The sequence below is a fragment of the Dermacentor silvarum genome, chromosome 7 (genome assembly GCF_013339745.2).
Source record: "Dermacentor silvarum isolate Dsil-2018 chromosome 7, BIME_Dsil_1.4, whole genome shotgun sequence".
Classification (NCBI taxonomy): Eukaryota; Metazoa; Arthropoda; class Arachnida; order Ixodida; family Ixodidae; genus Dermacentor; species Dermacentor silvarum.
The window spans coordinates 149,432,319-149,437,605 of NC_051160.1; the positions used below are offsets into that span (position 1 = coordinate 149,432,319).

Consider the following 5,287-nt stretch of genomic DNA (forward strand, 5'->3'; position numbering starts at 1 on the left):
TAGTAACTTTTTTCCTACTTTTTGCTGTTCACCCTAGAAACATCCTTGTAACGTTCTTTCAACTTTCTGTTGCTTGCTCTAGAAACATTCTTGTAGCTTTTTTCCAACTTTCTGTTGCTCGCCCTAGAAACATCCTGGTGGCATTTATCGACTTTTTCCAGCATTTTTTAAAAATTGTCTGGTAGTGCTCTGATGCAACCTTGAACATATAAAAGTATGTACCTGTTAGTGAAACACACCAATCTTTTCAAACACTGATGTTTATTTTCCAACCCTTTCATACATGCCCTAAGAAGCCACAAACAAGCAGTGACTATAATGTGGTCTGGATATCTCCCGTGTTCTTGATATCCCTCTTGCTGCAAGCCTAAAGGAGGAAAAATGCAATAATAGTTAGCCTTATGAATTGTATCTGGTCAAGATAGCATGATGCAGTCATCCACAAGAATTTGACTTCGAATGACCCACAATCAAAACGAAGATTTCAACTGACCGCCTTGCCACACATACTTAGAATGGCATTCACACCTCTGGGGTGCAAAGCTTCTTTTTGGGCGACATCCTTGTGGGTATTGGAACGCCACCCAAAAAGTGACTGAAGCATTGCTGAAGCAAAACTGCTGCACATAATATGCATGTGTTACATGTAGGAATCATACACTTGTATGAAGTAGCTGTAAATCACTTGCAGTAAAGATACTCAAAGTTTTTAGAATGGCTTCAGCGAGATATGCCGAACTCAATAAATGTGATGACATGCATAAAGCACTTTTTGCCTAAACCATGTCTTTAGGTGGTAGAAAACATTTTTATAGACCCTGTAGTGCGCATTATTCACAGTTTCAAAACTCAATTTGCTAAAACCACAACAAATTATTATATTAAAAAGTGACTATTTCAATATTTCCACCAAGTGCAGGGCAGCTTGAGCATGAAGCAAGGATCCTTGTGACATCTCAGTAAATCCGAGGTAGTGAGCATGTGGTACCACAAACCACAGATGCACACATGTTCTGGGCAGTAGTCAGCACTGTTACCATGTCACTGGAAGCTTGTGTATTAGGCAGCTGACAAGTAATATGAAAGAAAAGGTAAAAAAGATTGTTTGCATTTCAGATAAGTAACAGCAAAGAACAAGCTTTATCCAATGTCAACTGGAGAAGGGCAGACACACGCTGAAAAAAATGCCAATGTAAAGGCGAACGCTCAGTGTTCAGCTGCACTGTCCTGGCTTGCTACTGCCCGCAGAAAAAAAGTGCCAATGTAACGGCGAACACTCAGCATTCAGCTGCACTGTCGTGGTGGCTTGCAACTACTGCGCTGTGCGGATTGTTGTGATTTAGCAGTTTGCGTTACCACCTCAAATTTCTGTAAAATACAAAGGAGACCAGCTTCCTGCTTGAAGCCAACCTGCACTTCAGGTGCATATTGAACTTGTCACATTAAAAGGTTATTGGTTAGTTATATGCTTGAGGAATTACCTTCTCATACTGTGGCTAGGGATTCAGCAGCTACCTAATAAAGACGAAAATCTTGCTGTTTGTATGGTAATTTTAGGAGATGAAGTACGGTACGCAATACATAAGTGTGAGCGATTAGAGGGAACAATATAGGCGCACAGGCAATAGTGTGAGAAGTGAGCTTCACAATACTCCATAATAAAAATGACAAAAAGATACACATCTCGAGACCTCATGCTTCTCAACGATTATCTTAAAAATGCAAACTGACTAGATTAATATACACTCTGTACAGAGTTTATCATGCAGTTAATCAAGTCAGGGTTATATTTAGCTCAGAGGAGGCTAGTTAAAGATAAGTTCATTAAACTGAGCGCCCCCCAGATGACCAAAAGTGATATGCAAGTGATTAGCCACTAGAAATCATGAAAATGGCACACACAGTAAAATGATTGCATATTACAGAAACCTATCCTAGAACACACAATGCAATGACAGTTTTGTACGCACCTTTGTAAAAGCACGCAGATCAGGTGCTTTATAATGGTGCTCTCCAGCTTGCAGCAGTGCTGCAGGTTCCTGTGGGATGCCTCCAGAATCCGCACAGCCTTCAACTGCAATGAATAATTTATTGCAATGTGAATCTGGAAACCTGTCATATCAGTGTAATAGTGAATTGCAAAGAGCCTCACACTAGCAGCTACATTAATGCGCGTCTCGTACGAATCTTTCCATTATATCTCAGGAGGTTACACAGTTATGTTGTAACAAGTGAGATTCCATGCGGAAATGCAGCAAACATAAGACTACCAGAAAAATCACCGAAACTCAAATATGTAATAAAGCAAAAGAGCATTGGATTATGAAAAAAAATATTGAGCACATGAAAAGTCTTTTGAACCCTAGGCCGTGTTTGTTTAGCGATGATATTCCTTCTTGCTCTTCGTCAGTGGTTTGACCGATGCGCCGCCCGTGTTATGAACTGGAATAGCCGGCCGTTCACAGTGGGTGGTAAGAGTGACGTAGGATAGAGCGCAAAGTAGCGCCACGAAATCGCAGCCCTTACTTTATTACTACAAGGCACAGTCATTATCTATGACTGGAAGAGCTGACATACTGTTCTTTAGATGAATATGTATATATAGTAAAAGCCAGCGTCCGATTGGGATGTCTCGATTAAAAAGAAACCTCGTCATTGCAATATCTGCGTATATCTGCCTTGCAATATAGAACACGACAGGTTCTATAGTTCAATATAGAATACAGACAGGTTCTCGCGATGCGGGCTTTGAAAGTGAACTGTAAACAAAAAAGTCTTCATACAAGCTAATATGTGCGCAAGCGTCAAACATAGCTATCCTGTGCCAACGCGTGAAGCCCATGACACATCGACGTATACACACCTGCAGTGTACTCGCGGAAATGCTTAAATATGGAATAATTTTCTGCCGGGAAACTACCCAACAAACAGTAACTTGCAGTGTTTCCATAATTGTGTTCCCATTCAGTCAGAGCTGTTGCGTTTGCGCACCGCTTATCAGCCGGCGCCCAAGTCTGGCTCATCTGTTCCGGACGATAATCTGTTTCGCGCATGTGCGCTGATATGTTTTCACTCGCCCTTTGATCACGGCGTTCCTTTATAAAGGACTGCGGATCACGCCGTTGGCGCTTCTTTTTGTACACCTTCTGTCGGCAAGCATGCCGCATTAAAAGTACTATCGTGAGCAATATGAGCTCGAACACGGGAGCGCGTGGAAAATAGCCTCAAAACCTAGATAGCGTCATACGTGGATGGCGCTGCCGAAACCGGAGGGGAAAGGAGGGGCGCTCTTCCGCTAACTGTTGGCTCTCCCGCTTCGCTAGCGTACAAAAAAAATGATAAAAGTGGCGTATCCGAACGCTCAGCCAACACCGCCTAGATTTAATACAAGCATGACCTGTGCATTATGGAAGTCTACGTCACAGCCGATATCTCAGCAGCTGCAGAGCTTGATGGGTCATTTGATGTATCTGTGCACGTTGATGTGAATTGATATCACCGCTAGCGGCCAGTGACATGCTACAAGCTACCGTTTTGCAGCAATGATATCGAGGCGGGAGTGTGAACAGCCAGCGGAAGCGCGGCGCCCTTTCCGATTTGTTTCCAAAAGCGGCCGCTGCAAATCGGCCGATGTAGGGTTCGAGGCTATTTTCCACGCGCTCGCGTGTTCGAGCTCATATTGCTCACGATAGTACGTTCTTCCTTCTCCCGGCGTCTTCTTCTCCCGGCTTGCAACCCAACTCGGCCAAACGTAACAGAGCAATCAGACGGGGTAGCATACTTCACAGGAAAATGCAAGTACGCGATAACATCAACAGAAGCTTTCGTAAAATTGCTTACTATATGTGCACCAGAAATATGGACCACTTACGCTCGGAATGTGCTCTGCTCTTGTTACAGAAAGCTCATTACATGAACCATAAGCTACAACAACGCGCACAAGCGCCAAACTTGCTTACCTTTCAAGACGTAGTCAACAAACGCTCTTTCGTCTCACGGGTACCGTGGCACCAACTCTCTTTCGGGCGCAAACACTGTAGAGCTGCCGATGAACTACAGCACCACGAATGCACAACCTACAACAAATTCTTCCATACAATGAGATGAAGCCCCAGTACCAGGCTTTTCACGAGAGATCGCAGGCAGGCGGAAACAAAGGCAGCTTGGACGGGCGCAGTAAGACACTGTTGACACTGGCGTATCGCACGAAACCCACGGCGAACAACGGCATTTCACGAGTCCAGAGGTTGTGCGATGGTTAATGCACACGATAAGGAGCACATTTTGACTAGGCACTTCTAATATAAAATTCAACTACCACCTCACTGCAACGAGCACTCGCGCACAGCCAACGTGGTCCATGCACTACAGCAACTTGGATTGGATTGGATTAATTGGCAGCAAAACACTGCAGCAGCGCCACACTGCGGTTAACGAAAAGGAACCTGCCTCTCTGATTCGCACCGCTTCAGGAGCATAGCCTTCGAGATTCGCATTTGTCACTCAAGGGAAGTCGTAGCTGAAGCATGAGCCAATCCACCCGCCGCCCGTTCGGCTCCGTCTGCTTGAAATGACGGACGGTCTACGGGCTAATATGACACTTACCGAGCAGATATCCGTGGTCACCGACCATATACACGTTAATTATGGCGTCAAGTGTAGTGTTTTCGAGAATATGTGCTCTCATCTTGAATTGATGAGACGATATTTCCTCTTAGCGTCAGGAATAAAGGTAACAAAACGTGGCGATGGCTGGCGTGCTACAGCAGCTGAAGCTTCGGCTGAAGTGCAACAGGCGTACTGCTTGCACGCAAGCGCAAACAAACAGATACGGCCATGCCAGGTACACAACTGACTACTCAGTAAACTGACAATCGTAAATTATTCACTTCTGTGCCCAAGCAAGCATTTACGGAATCCTTGCTGCCGTACGAATCCCGCCAATATATCAACACAACAATCACCCACAGTTTTGAAAAGAAAGGCTCTTTTAACTGTGACCGCAGGTACTGCATTTGCGAAAGTTTTGTGTATAGTTTGCATAAAATCGTAAAGGAAAGGTTTCTTAAGAAGCCGAATTCCGAAAAAAGGTAAGCGTCGTGAAAACAAATAAATGGCCTTACGACATGTCAGAAAGTCTAGGCATTGTATAGTTCCTGCTGGTGCTACTATAATACGTGGAGTAGTGGTAGCGTCTCTGCCTCACACGCAGAAGACCCGGGTTCGAGTACCAGTCAGTTTACAACTACCTTTTTTTTTTGAAGTAGGAAAACGTTAAATACAATTT

At 44.2% G+C, this 5,287-nt stretch overlaps 1 long non-coding RNA gene across 1 annotated transcript; it reads right to left on the reverse strand.

Annotated features, from left to right (window-relative positions):
* Positions 1-293: 293 nt before the first annotated feature.
* Positions 294-4,128, reverse strand: LOC125947011 (uncharacterized). Its single transcript, XR_007468065.1, has 3 exons — positions 3,960-4,128; positions 1,971-2,074; positions 294-359 (listed from the first exon to the last, which is right to left on the reverse strand). It is a non-coding gene; the product is annotated as an uncharacterized LOC125947011 (long non-coding RNA).
* Between the last annotated feature and the right edge of the window lie 1,159 nt (positions 4,129-5,287).